Source organism: Podarcis melisellensis, assembly GCF_964234715.1.
Source record: "Podarcis melisellensis genome assembly, chromosome: 8".
Classification (NCBI taxonomy): Eukaryota; Metazoa; Chordata; class Lepidosauria; order Squamata; family Lacertidae; genus Podarcis; species Podarcis melisellensis.
Window position 1 is genome coordinate 62,187,092 of NC_138540.1, and position 20,933 is coordinate 62,208,024.

Here is a 20,933-nt window from a genome sequence, read left to right on the forward strand (position 1 = left end):
GTTCAAAATTGAAGGGAAGGTGGGTTTCCCATTCTGGCACCCAGATATATGTGAGCATGTCTGAAGGGGCATGCTCAATGTGCAAGAGGCAGAGCCAGTGCAAACAGAAACTGTTCTTTTGTACTGTGGATTTCTGAGGGATATTTACCAAGACTTTCCGCAAGCACCTATAGGAGGTACTGGCCAACATAGTGGCTCCTGTGGATGCGATGTTTGTGGCCTCTGATCTAATGGTTCAAACTGGAGGACAGGAAGCAGGATTGGGAATTTGTTATAGAAGCAAAAATGGTAGCCTAGATTAGCGCTCTGGACCTTCAAGCCAAGAGCTGTAAAATTCTACAACGACACAATGACATGTGCTGTGTGTTCCTCCTTGCATATGTATGTTCACAAACTCAGCAAGAAGATAATGAAAGCTCTGCTGGATTTGAGTGAAGGTCCAGCTAGCCTAGCATCCTGTTTCCTATTCAACAGGAGGCAACCAAAAGGTTTCTGGGAATCCCATAAGCAGAGGCTCAAAGGCACAGCAGCCTTTTCTCTCTCGTGGTCACAAGCAATTGGTGCTGAGCAGCTTGCTGCCATTGAATACAGCCGTTCCAATTGCTGCTCATGGCAAGAAGACAGTTGGCATGGATCCCTGATAAATTTATCTATTATTACTATTTTCACATTCATAGACCACTCTTCAACATATCAAGGTGATCCCAGGGTAGTTTTCCTGGGTGACACAGATTATTTTGATCCATTCCAATCTGGGTTCAGGCCTGGCCTTGGAAGAACTGGCTCTTGGTTACCCTTTGCAGGGAGCAGGGCAAGAGGAGTGCAACTTTGCTCTTGCTTATGGATCTCTCGTTGGCTTTTGATACCATCGACCGTGTTCTCCTCCTGGACTGGCTCTGGGGAATGGGAATTGGGGGCACTGATTCCAATCCTACCTTTGGATCTAGGTCCATAGAAGTAGCATTGGGAGAATTTTCTAATACATCAAGACAGCCTAACAGAGGCCCAGAACTCTGGAACCCTCTCCCCAACAGAGATATGGAGACAAAGAACCACAGTGACCAAGAAAGAAAACTGTACATGGTTATTAAACAAAAGCCAACAGGGTAGGGAGAGCCCCAGGTCTAAGTCAAAGCAAGTCACCAAGCAGCCACCACTAGAGATAGGGGCTGGGGAGGGATTCAGTTCAGGTGGCATTTTTTTTGTAAACCACTTTGAGATGATGATGATGATGATGATTTGTTACAATCAAGCTGTGTATACATTTAAAGAAATGTAAAAAAATTCTGAACTTACCTAATTTTCCAAAACCATACACAAATTGAAATGCAATTATCCTTCAAAATTTGCACTTCTCCAAATTTTGCAGTGCAGTTCTACAGCCAAGTAATATATCCAAAATGCATGTACTGGGCTAAAGTGTGCATATACTAGTGCAAATACAGTGGTATACAAAAATGCATTATACTAGGGGAAATCATTTGCAAATGTTTGTATATTAGGAAAAACACATACAAAAATGTGTACATTGGGAGTAATTTACACTAAAATGCTGATGATTTTTTTTAAAAAATAATATCATGAATTGATATGGAAATGTGGAGAACTGGAAAGTGAAAAACGAAAAGTGACATATTCACCTAGCAGTGTCTACAACAACATCAAAAATGGCAGCCTGCATTGCCCCCCCTCCCAAAATGTAATCCGATTTACCCTTTGCAGGGAAAATCCAATGACTGTTGCCAATGACTCCTTGGCGACATCTCAACAACCCGTTTGCAAATTAAGCCCCTGTCTTGGAAGCACCCCCAGTCTCTCCCTCCCCTCCAAAAGCACAACCACACACAAAACCTTTAGTCGTTTCCTTGTCAAACAACCCCGCTGCAACATTTCTTGGAAAACGGAGGTTGTGAGCCACCGGCTACATATCAGCTGCTCACTGGCAGCAGTGTCTGGGCTCCTTAAATCCCTGTTAATCCCACTGCTTCTTCTTTTAAGTGCTCTCCCAAAGCCCACCCATTAATCTTCTTGCCACGGGCAATGCTTGGCACGCAGCGGTTGAGGATGCTTTGCTTCATGCTTTTAGTGTTGCTCCAGAGTGGGAAATAGACCAGGAAGCTGGGCTCGCCTCCATTCCTCCGTGCATACCTGTCAACAGCTAAAAAACGTGAAAGGAAGTGGTGCCACATGCTGAGTTTGGGTGCAGCACTCGCTCGCAGGATTTGGCCCACCCAGGCATGCATAAGCAGAAAGCGGATCAGATTCAGTCTGTGCCAAGTGGTGGAGTCAAGTCAGATGTGGGGTCATGGCAGGCCAGAGGTTGAAGCCAGGGACCCCGGCTGGGCACAGCAACTTACTAGATGGGCTTGGCAATCCTCACAGGCCAAGAGGGATTCTAAAGCCAGTGAGCCTGTTCCAGGAACCAGGACTTGCCAGCTCTCCCACTTTGAAGAGGAGACGCCCAGCCTTAGGACATAACCTTCCTTCCATTCCCATAAGAAGACAGCTCTTTCTATGTAGGCAAATGATCCTGTGCATGAGAGGAAGTCCAGTTTGATCCACTTCACTTACTTCCAGGTAAACATGCACAGGATTGGGCTGCATTTTGCAAAAGGAAGGTGGTGCAGCATAGGGGCCAAGTGTGTGTACAGTAAGCCAGCAAGTCCCAGTTCAAACCTCCCTTCCCCTCCCTTCAGTTACTGAATGCACTGGTTGGATTTTAAGCAAACCACAAATCTCTCCAAGTCTTGCCTATAAATATGAAGCTATTGTGAGGATTATTGAGATGGTGGTTATGAATCTATTCGAACCCTCAGGGAAAGCATTCTATAGGTGTTAAGTATTGTAATTATAGCAGTGTTAACTCTCGAGCCATGGTGTTGAAATGTGCTTTCAAAACTCTGTGTTTGCAAAGGATAAGGACTACTTTGAGATGTGATGCATGTGATCTGCAAGGTTTATAATGGAATTAGCTGAACGCGATTCAGAAAACACAATTCTGTTACATGTTATGGGTTTTATTGGATTTCGGGGCATCAAGATATTGCTGTGGGTTTGCCTTAAAGCAGTACCTGGGCAGAGTCTTGGATTTGATGGAGGAATGTTAATAGTTCAGAATACTTAGAAGATTGCTTCTTGAGAAAAGCCAACCACAATCTGCATGCTCACCATACATTTGAAGCACATTCAAAGCACATGGTTTCCCCCAAAGAATCTTGGAAACTGTAGTTTGCCCCACACAAAGCTCATACCCCACAAGTGTCTCAGAAATATCAGGGCATCCTATTGATTATTGAGAGAGAACAGCAGACATTTTGGTTGCCATGGAAGTGGCATGATAGGCTTGGTCACATGACTCATTAACCTGTCTTACAACCCTATTTTAAAGGTTTGTTTCCCCAGCCCCTCCCTGACTTAGGCAGAATGGGATTTTGATTTCTGCTGCTGAATGGGATTTTGATCTTGTGCAATTTTACACCTGCTTAACTTACACCGGCTTGCTTTACACCAGCTTCTTACTCATAGGATCGCTCCCTAGGTCTATGTGTGAAAAATAAGGGAAATGGCAGTTTCTCATAAAGATTGAGAGAGAGACAGGGAGGAGAGCTGAGTATGGGGTTCTGTAAGCATCTGGAGAGGGCAGCTGTCTCTGTCTGAAGTTCTGATGTGGGGCAGTAGATTTGGTTGTCAATCACAGTTTTAAAAATGTATACGTCCAACACATATTACAAAATGGCACTAAACTTCCAGTGACCTCATTTCCTATAGTAAACCAAACCTGGGTAAATGCAACAGCTATGGAATTTCCAGAGAATACTCTCTCTCTCTCTCTCTCTCTCTCTCTCTCTCTCTCTCTCTCTCTCTCTTTCTGTCTGTGTGTGTGTGTGTGTGTGTGTGTGTGTGTGTGTGTGTCTCACATAATGTGGAGGGCTGTAATAGATGGGGAGGAGGGATTCATGAAATTTGGGTGCTCTGGCTAGCATGAGTGGAAGCATTTCATCCTCTGTTTATTTAGCAAGATTTATGTAGTGCTTAATCAAGAGAAAATATCTAACGGGTTTACATAAAATTGCATAAAATATGCATTAAGAATAACCATAAAAACAGATTTTAAAAACAGACATAAAAATAAACAGATTTTAAAAACAAATGTGCATAATAAAATTATGTGGATTGTATCCAAGGCTAGTCCTGCTCCACATAGACCCATTGAAAGTAATGGATATGACTAACGTACATTGAGTAACTTCAGTGGGTCTACTTTGAGTATAATTTAGATGACTACAGACCTACGTTTGGGGAGGCTTCTCTGAACAGAAAGAGCTTTAGCAGGCACTATTGCCAACCTGTTTCCCTCCAGATGTTTTGGACGACAGCTTCCATCAGTGCCAGTCAGCCTTTGTTCATGGGAGTTGAAGTCCTAAACATCTGGAGGGCAAAAGGCTGGCAAAGGCTGTGCTGTTGAGTACAACCAAATGCCTTTCCTTACAAAGTGTCCCCCTAGAGCTAAAATGATTCCCTTGTATAAAAATGTTTTGTTTCCCGTCATTTCAATAAACTGAAGTTAATTGCACATTGTGCAGCTCGCTTGTTTTACACTATATGTTGAAGTACAACACAATTACAAAAATATAAACCAGCGCCTGTTTTACTCAGAACATATTGCAACGTTCACAAATATTCCCCAGACATATAAATGATAACAGTCTTAAATAGAGAACCTGTCACCTTCCAGATATTGCTGGGCTACAAGTCAGCTGCATAGCTCAGTTGGTTAGAGCATGGTGCTGATAACACCAAGGTTGAAGGTTTGATCCCCTCCAGACGTTGCTAGACTACAACTCCCACCATTCCTGACCCCTGGCAATGTTTGTTGGGGGCTGATGGGAGCTGGAGTCCAATAACATCTGAAGGGCAACAGGTTCCCCATTTCTGGTCTAAAACTTCTGTAGCATTGACATTTAGGGGAATGAGAAAGACGAGATGGTAGGGAGTTATAAAACTATAAGCTGTGTGTAAAATGTAAAATTTGTCTTTCTCATAGTATTAGAACTTTGTGCTACAGAGTGAGGTAGATTAGGAGCAGGATCACAAGAGGAAAAAGGAAGTATTTATTCAAACACATTTTTAACTTATGGAACTCACTGCCACAAGATGTGGTAAATGCTGCTTGCTTCGATGGCTTCAAAAAGAGCTTAGGTTCTTCATGAATGGTGTCTTTTAGTTCTAGGCAGTCATTTGCTGTTCTGCTGCAACGTTCATGTGGAATTGCAACTTGTGCAGGTATACAACTATTTGCATAGGTACATCCGGCTATATTTCATCCACACTAGTGAATGTGACACAACTAGACGTGTGGGTAAGTGGCAAGTTTCACTCCCTAAGTGCTCTGTCATCTGCTTGTAAGGCCAGCGGTTTTGGAGATGCATTCCAACAGCATCCCTACTCAAGCAATGTGGATGAGTGGGAGGTAGGTAGAGGGTGCAGTGGTTATATTCACCAGCCCCATCACCATTTTCCATGCCCCATATATATCTAAAATATCATCTCACCTCTTCTATAACCAGTCAGTCACTCTGCTCTGCAGATGAGGACCTCCTGCAGATACCATCTTATCAAGAGCTCCTTTCTGCAGTGTAGGAATTGGGCCTTTAGTGTGGTGGCACCATCTTTGGAATTCCCTTGCATTAAATATTAGACTGTTGTCCTTTCAGCACCCATTGAAGGTCTTTCTTTTTAACAAGCCTTTTAAGCAGTGATCTTTCCCAGTCTACATCTGTAATGTTTTTAGATACTTTGATTGTTCTATCACTTTTTGCTGCCCTGGGGCTCCTTTGGGAGGAAGGGCAAGATGTAAGTTCAAAAATAAATGGATTAATAAAATATACCACCCAGATCTTCCTGCATCGAGTGGGAATGAAGCTTCCAAATGGATTTGGATTAAGTCCCTGCACAATCGCGAACCCTAATAGTTTCTGATTATACAAAGGCTTCCCCTTCTTTGAGCAGAGTGCAGCTGTAAGATCCCTTCATACAAAAAGATCTCCTTTTGGGATGGAGATGTTGATAGTAGGACTTGCAAATGCTCTCTTTGAACGCCTGCAGAGGGCAACTGTGCTACACTGACGCAGGGTGGCTGTGATGTGGAAGCACACAACAGCCAAGTCTGCTACTCCACTCTGCTTCATCTTATTAATCAGCTATTTTAAAAAAAGAAGTATTTTTATTGGATTTTATCCACATAACCCAGTTACCAAAGTAGAAATTCATGAGACAAACACATAAAAACCTATCCAAACTAAACCTAGGCTGGCATTGGATATTACATTCACAGGAAGAAATGACAAAGCTGATTATTTGGATATTTGCGATAAGCTACAGACAGGTAACTGGAGAGTACTGTCATAAGAAATGAGAGAACAAGAAGTTTGGTGCACATGACTTGCAAGAGATACAGAAACATAAACCTATAACTGAAACCTTCAGAGGCACAAGGAGTACCAAGAACAAAAGGCTCTATATTACATCAAGAAATTTTTTCCAACCAATTAGGTGTTACTTATCCCAACTTTCTCGAGAGACTTGTGGAAGAGACAAATGTAATTTTTCTTTTTTTATGTATTTAATAAAATCTCACCAAATTGAAACAAAAGAAGTTACCTTTGTTTTTCCTTTAAAAAAAAAAGGTGTTACATGCTAAGCTTTTCATGTAATGCAATTTTCCATATATTACTCCATCACAATGAGGCGTTAATTTCAGGCAATGTTTTTCATATTTGGGCAATTGACAGATGTGCATCATTAAGAAGGTGATTTAACAATTCAGCTTCTGTGTCACTGACTGGAAGCTCAAGCAAATGAACAGAAGCTATGTGTGATTTACCTGTCAGTGAGCTGTACAAGTCCAGCCTGCCAGATGGGGAGGGATCAAATGTTTGAATGTTGCCCCATCCAATATCCCATTCACCTTTCCTACACACATGCAACTGTCATGACACATGGAAGGGAACATGTTTTCTGATGAGAATTTATCCATCCAGTCTTCCCTGCTCCCTGTGTAAGGTATGAAATGGTATAGCCGTCCAACATATTACATCATAGCAAGATAGGAAGTTGATTTATACTGAGTCAGACCATTGGTCAATTCAGCTCATTTTTGCCTTCATTGACTGGCAGCTGCTCTCCAGGGTTTCAGACGAGTCTCTCCCAGCCCAGTGGGAACCGAGAGCAAGGGTCAGAAGGCAGGGAGGCCAGCGGTAGGTGGAACCAGAGCTAATGATAGCCAGAGCTAAGTTATTTTACTGTTTCACCCATCCTTCTTCCTGCTTAGTTCTACAAGGGACAACACTGAGATGGAGGATAAGGAAGTCAGGCAGTGACAGCCCCTGGATCAGTTGCAAGTAAGAAGGCAGGCAGGGGCTGACTGATGGCAGCCTGCGGTTGGTGGGGCAGTGGCACATTTGCCTTAATGGACCAGCCACTGCTGTTCCAGTTCTACATTATTATTATTCAATAAATTTGTTAGCTGCTTTTTCTTGCCCAAGGTAACCCAAGCGACTTACAAGCAAACAAAAAACGGAGATGCTGGAAACTGAACCTGGGACCTTCGTTCCTGTATTGCATGGGGTTGGACTCTATGACCCTTGGTGTCCTTCCAACCCTACAATGCTGTGATTTTATGATTCTGCATTGAAAGCAGATGCTTAACATCCATGCTATGGCCTGGCTGGCTCCTGCTTGTCCATTTTAGCTTCTAGTTGCAATGCTAAGATGCAGCAGTGTCAACCTATGGATGGTGGCGCCATCACTGTCCTACAAGGTATGCTACAGGGACACTTCTAACACCTGATCCATACCATTACTTCTTTGTGTGTACAATTTAGCTGCTCCAGGCTGTTAACTTTCCTCTTATTACATTTCTCCTACATACATGCCAACAATTGTCTGTGTGCTTTTTGTGTGTGTTATGGTTTCATTTTCACATATTAAGGGTACCTTTGTTGCCAAGCAACTCTGCTTGTATTGCTCCATTCTGCGGTTTCCTACACTAGAGGACTGTATCATAATAAAGTTTCACAGTTTGTGTCCAGGGCCTCTGAAAAGTACAAACTCTGGCTGAATTTGAGGCATATTCCTGGGGCTCTGCTTGCCATCATGGTCCTCTGGGATAAGATGGTACCATAGTCTCTGGGGGTCTTGCTGATGTTCCTTAACTGTGTTTATTTACTTGCAGTGCTTGGACCCTAAATGTAGCTTAGCAGGAGTCAACACTGTGATACAGCAGCAAAAGAAGCTAATACAACTCTAGGTTGTATCAACAGAAGTATAATGTTCAGATCAAAGGAAGTAATAGTAATGCCAGAGCCAGCACATCCCATTTCACCACTTGAAGTGGCGCAAAGCAGCGACAGCAGTTTCCTCATGGGCCCTGAGTAGGACTTTATTCTGCCTTGGTCAGGCTGCACCTGGAGTCCTGTGTCCAGTTCTGAGCACCACAGTCTATTAAGGATATTGACAAGCTGGAATGTGTGCAGAGGAGGGCAACAAAGATGATCAAGGGTTTGGAAAGCAAGCCTTATGAAGAACTGTTGAGGGAGTTGGGTGTGTTTAGCTTGGATAAGAGGAGACTAAGAGGAATTATGATAGCCATCTTCAAATATTTGAAAAGCTGTCACATGGATGATGGAGCAAGCTTTTTTCTGCTGCCCCTAGAGGGTAGGAGTTGAATTAATGGATTCAAAAAAAACAATAAAGGAGATTCCAGGTAAACATGAAGGAGAACTTTCTGATGGTAAGAGCTTGCCTTTACACCTCACTTCCCCCAAATTCCAGGTTAACTAAGAGAATGTTCCAGGGTATGGACTGCAGGCACTGACCAACCCCAAACTTGCCTGAATGAGAGACTGCCTGGGGGCCATGTGTATCCTGGCTAGAATGTGTTCGCAAACTCTGATAATGCCTCTGGCCTATTAGGATGGAGGACAGACCGGTGTGTGTGAGTGTGTATAGAAACTAGTATACTGTATAAAACTAAAATTTACATGGGGAGGTAGCCACCCCTTTGGAACTGCCCCCACACAAACAATTTTACCTTATGGAGCCAGCACACCTAATGGGTCTTACTGAGCTCCGAGAGACTGTCACATGATCTCCCTCAGAGCCCAGTAAGCAAGCCTGAGAGCTTTAAAGCTCTTTCCGCACTGGGATGACCTTGCATAAAAAGAACTTTTAAGCTCTCCTCCTTCCATGCATTTAATTTGTGTGATTTCAACCAGCCAGCCTTCAGCTGCATAAAGTTGAAATCACACAAGTTAAAAGTATATAAATTGTGAGTTATCTGCATTCATATTTACTTGGGTAGTTTTTTAAAAAATACTCGCGTGTTGTGTAAATCTGTACTTTCATTTTCTCCCCTTTCTTTTAAATAATTATATGTGAGCAACAGATGGGTTGGATCAACATCTGTCTGTGAAGGTGGAAAGGGAGACAAGATTGAGGTGTATGGAGTGCTAGATGATCCCACTGCACACTGTTTTTTGACAACTGATCCTTGAATGCTATCCCTGGCACCTTCATTCATTCATAGTTTCCTGGAGCTCAGTCATGGCTCTTTTTGTTGATCCTGCAGGAGGAGTGAGGCCCAATCTGTCCAAAAGTAACAGGGGCCTGGGGAGGATGGATGGTTGAGCCTTGCAGGGAACACCTGTCAACAAGACATCTCGGTTAATTCATACACAAAAATAATACGTTAATATAGTGGCCAACTAAAACAGAGGGCCAGGCCCCTCTTGCTGAAGATAAATGAGCTGAGGCTACTAGAGGCAGAAAAGGGATCAAGGTGATGATGGGAATATCCGGAACATTCCACTTCTGTTCTAACTCTGCATCCAAAAAGGCAGTCTCGCTTCTGAAAGCTGTACACAACTGGAAAAATTTCAGGAAATAAATGCCATCCAAATGTGATCTATATGTGATATTTTATATGGTTGTATTTTATAACCATCAATGTGCATGGCACTCTGCTGAGCAAATGTAAGCTTGAGGAGGCAGGAGCATGTCTTTTTTTACGTAAGCAAAAAAGATAGTCCCCTGCTCCACGAACTTACAATTCAGTTTGAAAGAGGAGGAGAAAAACTGTGTGGGTTGGGAATATAGTCATTTGTCACCTTTCCAGGAGCGTCGCTCCTATACCTTTAACAGCATCCTACACAAATCAATTTATCAGGCTAAGTTTATTGCAGCACGGAGCTAATTGGGGGAAACTTCATCTGCTGAATGTAAGCTGGTTTTAGAAGCACAGGAACAGGGCCAGTTAAAAACAGTGGCAACATAAAGAGCAGGGGAGTGAAAAGAAGAGAGGAGAGACAAAGGACATTTTAACTGCCCTTAATAGCAGCTTGATATGGAAATTTGTCAGGTGAAGCTTTTCCTGGCATGCAGATCAAGGTTTTTTTTTGGGGGGGGCTTTATTAAATTTATATTGGGTTGCTGTTAAAGGCACAACAGCAGAGAGAATTTATAAAGTGGCAATTATACATGTGATTTAGAAAACTCAAAAGTACTTCCCAGTGTTTGGCCTCACTACCCTGTAAGGTTTATTTCTTGTTGTTCATATTTGTTTAAGAATTGAGGAAATGTTATTCGCAGAGGTGTGACTTGAATCTGAGTTACTGCTATTACAGCCAAACTACAGTTTTAAAAACTCTTTGAAAAGCTATCATGGCTTATCCCAAAGAACTCTGGGCATCTGTATTTATTTGATATGATATAATTTATATTGTTCTGCTCCATTTGGAATGTGTGTGTGTGTGTTTGTTTTTTAAATAGCTGTAATGGTTTTATTTGAGCCATTGTGATGTAGTGGTTAAGAGTTCTGGATCTGGGACCTGGGGGTCCAGGGTTCAAATCCCTGCTCAACCACAAAACTCAGTGGGTGATCTTGGGCCAGTCACAGTCTGCCAACCTACCTTACTTCACAGGGTTGTTGTGAGGATAAAATGAGGAGGTGAACCATGCATGTTATATTGAGTTCTTTGGAGGAATGGTATTGGATATAAATGGAATAAATACATTTGCTTTATATTATATTATTCTAACCTGCTGTGGTACCTTATGGTAAATGCCGGGTAAGGAATCAAAGACATCTGAAGGGCCACAGGTTCCCTGCCCCAACCTAGAAAAACCAGGCGCCACTGAGGAGACAAGGACAGGTTTGGTCGAGCTTGTCACACTTTACAGAAGGGCAGGCAGGCAACTTCAAAAAAACCCCTTTCTCCATCAAGGTTTGCCTCCTTTTTGGGGTGGGGGCATGATTTTTAGGTTTATTGGTCACTTGGGTGACAAAATTAAAGAACGTCATTTGGTCAGCTAAAGGAAGCAGCCCGTGTTGGAATAAACATCATACAGCTTTGAAGGAGAAGGTGTGTGCATGTGTGCATTTGGAGCGTGGGGAGAAAAGAGAGCTTATTTCCTCAGCTTTAAAAAAGAAAAAAAAGGGGGGGGAGAAGTTTATTATGACGATAACTTTATTTTTTTTTTGTTGTGGCTTAAATAACACACTCCCGCCTCCTGCGTCTGTGTAAAGGAAAAACAATTCAGAAGCTGGAAGCCACTCAAGAGAAAAGGAGGGGGAGAGAGAGATACTTAAAAAAAAAAAAAATTCAACCAGCCAACCCAGCCCTCCTGAGCTGAATTCGCCCGTCCAAAAAAAGAAAAAAAGAAGGAGCTTGTGAAAAGCTGTTAGCTCCCTCCGCGCGCTCATTCGCAGCCCTGGCTGGCTGGCTGTGCCCGGTCCTCCTCGCTCATTCTTCTTCACCTCCTTCCTCCCTCCCTTTGCTCTAAGGTGCCTCTTGAAGCCCTCAGGAGCGGGGCAGCAGCTGCAGTTCCCATGGAGTAGCAGGCTGTGCCCTCGAGAGCGACTTCGCAAGTGCCTGCCGGCCTCTCCTGCCCCCCACTTGCCAGCCTGAGAGAGCCTCCCCCCACATCTTCTCTCCACTCCCCCCACCCCAAGGTAAGGTGCCTCCTCTTTTCTCTCTGTCACATGTTGAATTTCGCGTGAGTTATCTGTATATATTTATTTCCTTCAGGGACCAGTGATTTTGCCTGGTTGCTCCGCTCTGCTTTATGCACAGGCAACTTTATACTTTCTCCATCTCTCCTCTCCCCCCTCTAAAATATGGTCTAATTTTAATACATAAATAAATCCAGAAGGTATTTTAGAACTCTTTATCTCACACTCATTTCCCCTTCTTTCTTTTTCCCCAGTAAAATGCGTTGAGTTTGTCACTGACTTTTTCCTCTCTTTTCTCTCTTTTTTTTTTTTGTTTGCTATTCCGCTGAGCCAGCTTTAAATATCTGGGGCATATTTATCTATTTTAACTAAGGGTGTGGGGTGTTCGTATGGTGTGTGTGTGTTTGTGTGTAGAAGCTGAAGGTCCAAGGGGAGTCTCAAAATTCAACATGAATGTTGAGTTCTGATAGAGAGAAGTTGGCCGGTTGATAATTTTACCTGCATCCCAACAATTTTCGTTCTTGTGTTTTGCTGTTCATTTAAAAATTAAAAAGAGAAAATTGGAGCTGGTTACACTTTTTATAGTCTGATAGGCAAATCAAGTCAGGAAGTGCTTTGCTAAATTGAACTCTTCCAGTCCTAGGCAATGTCGATAATTTAATGCTAATAATGAATAATCAGCAGATTAGAGGGAGTTTGTTCATGACAAGCAGCTTTGCTGTAAGCAAATGTTTAATAAATCATAAGGCCAGCAAATTCCAGAGTTTTTTTTTTAGTACTTGTTTAAAAAGCAACAACAACCCATAACACTGGATCTGTCAACAAGTGGCTCTGACCAAAAAGGGCCACAATCCAGTGAGACAGGCTCCCCTGTAAGCACTATGTATGCAAATGAATAAATTTCCCTGGGGCTTATGCAGGAGAACTTCCCACTGAAGGATTATGCCATGAAGTCTGCATTGCTGGCTGCAGTTTCTAGCATTTGGATGCTAACACAACAAACAAAGCTGGAATCCCAGTTTCTTCTGCCAGCCTTCCTACATGACAAGTGTAACTTGTTTGAATCGGGTTATATGGTGTCAATTATATGGGGCTGTATGGAGTAAGGGTGTGTGAACTCTTCAGAGCTATGTGGGGTATTGGTTTTATAAAGGCATTCAAGAGGGGGTGGTCTTTGGTCTTTTTGGCTTCTTCTACTCTGGATTTTTATCTAGTGAGTCTGTGAGGAGCTGGGTAGAGTAAACTTACATGGGACAGGAGAAAGCTCCTTTTAATGTAACCGGGAAGGTTAGATTAATGTATTTTTGTTGAGTATATGGAAAATGGGTCGTAGATTTATGGACATGTCAGTGTACTATGGAGCTGTGGTTTTTGTGGAATAAGGATTGTTCCTTAAAAATATGACATAATTTGCCAATCTGGGTTCCTGCCCTGTGTTGTACAATGAATGTTGAAAGGCTCAGGAGTCGTCTGCAGTGGCACACTTGGTTCATCTTGATTTGGTGGTGAATTTAACATCTTACCTTTTCCATTTGCATATGATTTGCTGCTTGGAATAGATGCAATTTCATAGCATTACTTAAATTTCTAAAATAGTTAAATGCCAGGGGATCAAGTCAACCTGAATATTGTTGCTTGTAGTTACTCCCTAATGAGAGAATTCAATTCTTTCTTTGCACATAAATTATTTTCCTTTATAAATACATCATGTATTTGAGACTTGGCACTGATTCAAATTCAGCTGTATTTAATACAATCCTGGTTTGAAGAAAGGGGTTTGGATTGTTCCCTTTCAATCTACAGCAGAACAAAATGTGCAGAGTCAGGAAGCTTGCAATTCATTCATAGATGAGGGAATATCATCCACAGACAGAGCCAATCTTGCTACTAGGCCTTTTGTTGCCCAAATTCACATCACATACTTTTTTGTCTATTTCTCTGTACAAGGAAAGTGTGAAATAGTGCAATTTGAGGAGAGATGAATTCTTTCCCATTCCTTAAAATGCATATTCCTGTTGTTAGCTTCTCAGGCACTTCGGTGGGATTGGCTGCTCTCCTCTTCCCTCTCCATATTGTGGGCTGCTTCTTCCAGGGAAGTTTGCCAGAGCTGAACTCTCTTTGGGTATCTTCACATTAGCGCTTACTCTGCATCCAGGGTGCTTCCACTACTAACTGTTGAAGCTGCACATTCGCCACAATCCATATTGATCCTGTAGTTTCTTGACAAATACTGCTTTTTGGTGTGTGTTTTTTGAAACAAGCTTCAATCTGATTAGGAAGCTGAATGTGGAGTAAGCAGTAACGTGAACGTACCATGACAGTCGTTGTGCAGGGGCAGTGAGCACATGTACGCAGATGACAGGTTAAAGAATAGGGAGTTCTGGGGTGGGGGTGGGTTACAGGGGCGTGGAAACTAAAAAGGTTGTGTGCGTTGGGTGAAGACATCTCTGCCCCCTCTCTGATGTGAACAATTCCATGCAAATGTGGCTTGAAACGCAAACGGAGGGGATGACCTCACTGTATTTCAACCACTAGTATGAACATACCCTTTATTCTGAGAAAGTCAAAGACAGTTAATTGACATAAGATGAGCCTCTCTGAGCCCCGTCTAGCATAGCATCTTGTTTCCCGCAGTGGCTAACCTGCTGAATTTGTCTGATCCCCTTTTAAAGCCATCCTTGTTAGTGACAAAATCTTGTGGCACTGAATTCCACAGATAAACTATGCGCTCTGTAAAGAAGCACCAGCTCCATCAGCAAGACACCTTTTAAAAGCTGAGAGGTATGTCACTGCTGGCTGATGAACTGGGCTGAAGTAGAGATTCCCAGCGAGTGTTTTTATAAATGCATTTTTTTGTTCTGTTTACGCTATAAATACAGTTCTGGAGTGTAATTTCCTGAGCTTTCTACCAGAGGAAGTTATCAGAACTTAGAGAGGGAGAAATAGGGAGTGTGTGTGTGTGTGTGTGTGTGTGTGTGTGTAAGATAAATAAATGAACTATAGTCAGAAATCCAGTTCTCCTGTCATGGGGTGATTCATGTATCACAATGCGGGGCCGGGAGTAACGAGAGCTACAAGAGGCTTGGGAGGCTGTGTTTGTATTGTGTAGACCAGATCCTGACACCTGGCTCCTTTTTCTTGCCTTTTGAAAGCATGAAACCATGGAACTCCACCTCCCTGCGAAATCTGGCAGCATTGGCAAAGAATGCAAGCATGTAAAACACTTCTAATTCAGGAATGTTTACTGAATTCTAAATCACTGTCCTGAAGCAATACCCATTTATTATGTTTTTACAGAATTCCCAGGTAGGAACATTACTGGTTAGGCAGTTTTAGAAATATGGGCCTGAAAGTGCAACACTATTTGTGTCTTCTCAGAAGTAAGTCACATTGGGTGGTATTCAACTAAGTTTTATTCAGAGTAGACCCATTGAAGTCAATGCACCTAACTCAGTCATGTTTATTAATCGTAGTGGGTGTAACCTGGAGTAAAACTTAGTTGAATATCATCCATTGGGTTCAGTGGAACTTATTGACAAGAAAGTGCCTATAGAACTGTCAGACTTTCAAGCATTTAGTAAGGTGACATTTCATTTGATTGCCTTATCATTTGTCATCAAGACTTCAGCATGCCAGAAAACAATTCCAGTATTTACATTTTGGATTTTTGTAAAAAGAAGAAGAAAGGGGTCAGTTTGTGATGAATTTTATTTCATTTTTAGTTAAGTGACATGCTTGACTTCTAATGGCAGGGGTATTGTACATGTCTGTATGTGCACAGAGGTGTCCTGCTTCTTATTGTGACATATTGCTGGACTTTTTCCAGACACTGGGAAAAAGGAGTTACAGAGATGTATTCCGGCTACAAGCTGAGGAGGTTAGAAGGGAATATGATGGCTCTCCTGCCCAGGTTGCTAGATGTGTCAGAGGAATATAAGAAGCTGCTTTATACTATTCAGAATGTTGACCTACGTAGCTCAGTCTTATCTATACCTGATTGACATCAGCTCTCCACATTTTGAGACAGGAGTCTTTTTCCAGACCTATCTGGAGATACCAGAGATTGAACCTGGAACCTTTTGGATGCAACATACGTTCTCTTCCAATGAGGAACAACTCCTCCTCATCTCTCAAGGGGCCTTGTGTAGACTTACTGACCTCTCAAAGAATGTTCTCCAGAATTATAACTCTGTGTCTTTTCTTTTTTTATTGTTGGATTTAACTCGCCTTTCCAGTTTGCGACTTGCAATCTCAACACTAGGAAAGTTTGGAATCTAGTAAATATTTCTCTGTTACGACCTTTTGCTACATTACATGGCAGATAGCCCCCTGTTTTTGGCACTCCTGAAGCATCAATAGCAAAACCATGTTGAGAACAGTGCCACATGGAATGTTACTGCAAGAAACTCCCGTCAGTTTGTGGGCTGGAATATTAACTGCCTTCTGTTTCTGTTTCTGGAGGGCAGCAAGAAAAAGAATACATTATCTTTACTTGAAAAGGCCCTTCTTTACAAAAGTAAAACTGAAAGACTCAGCATCAACCTTTTCTTAATGATTGAAAAGATGTATCAAGTACATTTTGAGAAGGATATATATCTGCGTGCTAAAAATATAAAGTGATTTCATTTTTCTCATTTATATGGTGAATGTTATATTTCCACATGACAGATAGAGGCTGTCCACTTGATTCCAAGGCTCAACTAGAATTTGAACCCAGAACCATGCTTCTCCTTCTTCCCTTGTTGGTAACTGACCATGTTTACCTCCTAGAATCTGATGTAGTGAATTACCCACAGTTGCCTGTGCTCAGTTTCTATGATTCAGGAATAGAAAAGAATAGAATTGTGCTACATCAGCCTCTGTGATTGGCAAGCACTATGAGACCTTTGGATTAGCCAGGCCTGATATAAATTCTAGGGTCTTTCTCTTCTCTTGCTTAAAAGACAGAACAGAATCATCTTCCTCATGGGCATAGCCAGGATTTTTGTTGGGGGGGCAGGACTTTGTTAGGGGGAGCAGGACTTTTGTTAGGGGAGGCAGAACCGATCTGATTGGTCAGTTAGTTAAGTATTTCTGTTGTTTTACTTGTTCTAGGGGGCAGCTGCCCCCCTGACTACGCCTATGATCTTCCTCCTGCACCCCATCCCTCAGCTCCAGCTCCTGGCTTCCGGGGCTCTGGATGGGAAAAATTAGCATGTCACTCATGGACCCAGTCTTACTTTAGTAGTTTTTGCTTCTTGGTACCTTTTTCCTTCACCCAAAAATACTGTTTAGTTTGAAAGATGAACAAATAGATGGCCTGATGGCCTCTGTGGGGAAGGGGCCTCCAAACCTACTGCTTGGAGTCTTTTCCTTCTCCCAATATATTGGTCCTGCAGTTCACATCTGCTAGTTTAGACAAGAGGGAGCACGCAGAGTTCCTCTCAGGTCACTGGCCCTTTTCATAGCCTGGACTGGCAAGTGACCCAAGCATTGAAAAGCTGGACAGGCCACTAAAAAAAGAAAGGGGGAAGAAAAAGAAGAAGCAAACTCTAGCAAAGTGACAACTATTTGGCTGGCTTTTGATGGTTTTATTCTCATGGCTGGCAAAGTGTATGGATCAATATAGGCGCCTACTTCTGAGCGCTTTGCTCGAGTAAATATTGACACCATTGACACCCCATCCCGAGACCCCTTTGCACATCAAAGAGAGGTGTAGAACTCTGGAGTGCCAATCATATATGATTTTTGTTATGGGTAAGATACTACTGAATGCGTGTGTGTGTGTGTGAGAGAGAGAGAGAGAGAGAGAGAGAGAGAGAGAGAGAATGAATATGGAGTGGAAATAAGGCACTTGGTCCTCAGTAAAGAGTACCTAGCACTGTTTGTTTTTGATCATGTGAACAGAGCTCTGGTAAAACTAAAACAGTGACATACCTTCTCTGGCTGGGCCAAGCAGGTCAAAGGAGCAATTTCACAAGACAGTGTGCAAAATATATGGGCTTTCTTCCTTCCCTTTTACACTTCCTTCCCAAGGAAGGAAGAAGGATTAGCATTGTCACCATGACAGTAGCCATAAAATCTGAATTGGGAGATGCCAGGGACAAGTTCATGCTCCCCCTAACAGTTTGGTCAGCAGCTTCTTTAGAACATGCATGAAGCTGCATTACTCAATCTTTCTAGCCACCTGGCCATGACTGGATTTTGTTAGGGGGCCTTACCATCGCCTGCTACTTGATCCTTTGAGCTGAAGACTTCAGGGCTTGAACTATGGAATGTTCTGCGTGCTGAATATGTACTTTACAACTGCTATGCCCTTCTCTTCCCAGAAGAGCATGACACTCTTTTTCCCTGTTGCATGGGCTTTTTTTGGGATGGTTTGAAGGGCCATTTTTGAGGAGAGGGCAAGGCTTAGCAGGCCATGGCTCCTTTCCTCAAACAGTGTGATGTCCTATTGCAGGGTAGGGAACTGAGAGCTGAATTTGGCCATTCAAGTCTCTCTGTGTTCCCCTTGGAACTCTCCTCAGGCCGCACATTGCACTGGCCCTCTGCACTATTCCATTAGTGCTTTTCCCTGCTTAGAGGGTGTTCTTGAACTCTGATAATAATACCTCTTGCTTGCCTGGATGGAGAGATGTGTGTCTAAAAACCACTGACTTTTATGTGTCTGGGATGCAGCCTACTGTACAGGTAATCCATCGCTCTGCTGCTTTAACCCAGATGCTGCTGTTCCACACCTCTTTGTGTTTGGCACTTGGAGGGGGTTAAACAGCACCTCTCAAAGGTCTGGATTTAACTCATGGTCCATTGCTTGCTGACCCTTATGCTAGCAACTGTCTGAGATTTCAGTGGTCTCAGCTTTTGAGAAGCTTGGAGTATAGGGCTTTACTTTTACCACCCCCTCCTTTTTTTTGCATTCCGTTTCTGAGAAAAATATTTCCCCGGGAAGCCTGTTGGAACTCTGTTGCTTTTCTTTTCAAAAAGCACCATCAAACTTGCATTCCGAGAGCTGTGAGGAGTTTTGTCAAGTTTTTCGGAAAAGAAGCATGATGCTTGAAGTATGGAATTTGTCACATTTTAAAGCAGACGGAAGGAGAAGCCCCGTTCCGTGTCGCACAGGTCCTGGCTGAGCAGAATGTCCTGGTCTGTTTTTTCTTTCAGTGAAAAAAAAGAGAGCTACTGTTATTCTTCTCCTCTCTCTCTCAATCCCTGCGCTCCCTGCCACCATCTCTTTAAAACAAAACTTGAATATTTTGAATTATTAGTTTCCAGCCCTGTTGTGAACTGGACTACACATGGCTAGATTTCAGTAGGAAGAACTCAGTTTATCTGTACTTGAATGTCTTGCAGTTCTTTGCAGTGATTCATATATTCCATTCATGTGAAATTCTGTGTGAATGGATGCTGATGTGGTAGGCTCTGCATGTGTATGAGTTTAGAGTAATAAAGTTCTAAATGTGCTGAAAGTTTATTCACAGGGGTGAACTCTAGGTGTTTTCTAGCCTCTATGCTTTGGCACTGCTTCAGCATAGCAAGCCTGGTCGTGAGGTCCCTCTCCTTTCACACACTAACTGCATACACACTCTCTTTTGACAAGTTTCCAAATTGTGAGGAGAGAACTTCAGCAGCTGTTGGCTTCTGATCTCTTAGCATAGTCTTTTGTCAGCATTTTGGCCTCCCCTCCTGAGGAATGCATGGCATTATGCTTAGGTGACCCCCATAGGTTCCAGACTATGCCCTTTGTGCAGTCCACATCTGGTGTCTTAGAACCAGCCTTTAAAAGACCACAATTTCTGGTGTACCTTTATCTTCCCTTTACTTCACCTTCTCAAGCCTGGTTCACATGTCACGCTAAGGCAAACCATGGCTTGGTGTCAGGACCACGCAGAGCTTGTCTGAGGCCTGAGGTGGGAGTCTTGTTAGAATAAAGCTATGAACTCAAACAAAAATGCAGCTGGTCCCTGGCAGGCTGGCTTAGCCCTCCGAGGCCCAGGGCAAGTGTACCTGGCTGCTCTCCACCCTGCATAGCCTCAGTGTTAGAAACTGAGATATGAAAGCTAGGAGCTAAATGGCACCTTAAACCTAGGTCATGGGTGCAGCAACGAAATGTCCAGGCATGCTTTTTTATAACAAGAATACAAAGGCATCTAAAATGTTATGTTCATTTTTCACGTGTTCTGGTCCTTCCCCTGCCCACCTCCCTAATATTCTTAAGAGGGTCTCTCCTCCAGTCTTCAGAGAGTAGCTGGTAGTGGGGAAGCAGAAAAACGTCCTCCTTTCCTTCCACTTCAGTTTTAATCTGAAATCTTAGGCGCAGTATTTCGCCCAGAGCTCAGAAACTGCTTGCGCTAATGAAATTCCCTGTTGCAAACTGCCTACTTTGCCTCTGTGTTCACCCAAAAGGGAATCAGTGCCCAACCTGGTGGTAACAATAAACAATGCAAGGAGGGAGCTGTAGCCCAGGATAGGAAAAGGGGTGGTAAGGGAACGCTTAGTTACTTTAAATGAATTCAGATCTCCGGAGCCTGATGAACTGCTCTCAAGGGTACTAAAGGAGCTTGCAGATGTAAGAACCTTTATGTATAATCTTTGAGAATTCTTAGGAATTTCTGCAGGTGACAAGAGTTCTCTCACTTTCCATGTATTCTGCTATTGTTAGATATCTTACCCACCTTTCACCAAGAGATCTCAGAGCAATTTTCTGCATTTCCTTAGTAATCTGCATGCATGGATGCACTTGAATATGCATTTGTATGTGTCTGTCATTGCAATTGTAAGTCCTTCCCCACCCCATAAAAGGTAAAGGACCCCTGACAGTTAAGGTCCAGTCACGAACGACTCTGGGGTTGCGGCGCTCATCTCACTTTACTGGCCGAGGGAGCCACTGTTTGTCTGCATACAGTTTTTCTGGATCATGTGGCCAGCATGACTAAGCCGCTTCTGG

The 20,933-nt window shown here is 42.9% G+C and overlaps 1 protein-coding gene across 2 annotated transcripts in view; it reads left to right on the forward strand.

The window, feature by feature from the left end:
- COL8A2 (collagen type VIII alpha 2 chain) overlaps positions 1–20,933 on the forward strand; it is a 194,666-nt gene that overhangs the window by 44,524 nt on the left and 129,209 nt on the right. The window contains exon 5 of one of the 2 annotated variants that reach the window (XM_081921467.1): positions 11,843–12,010. The gene's annotated coding sequence lies outside the window, so the exon portion shown is untranslated. Of the gene's footprint in view, positions 1–11,654; positions 12,011–20,933 lie in introns of those variants that run through there. The other variant, XM_081921466.1, reaches the window with a different exon arrangement.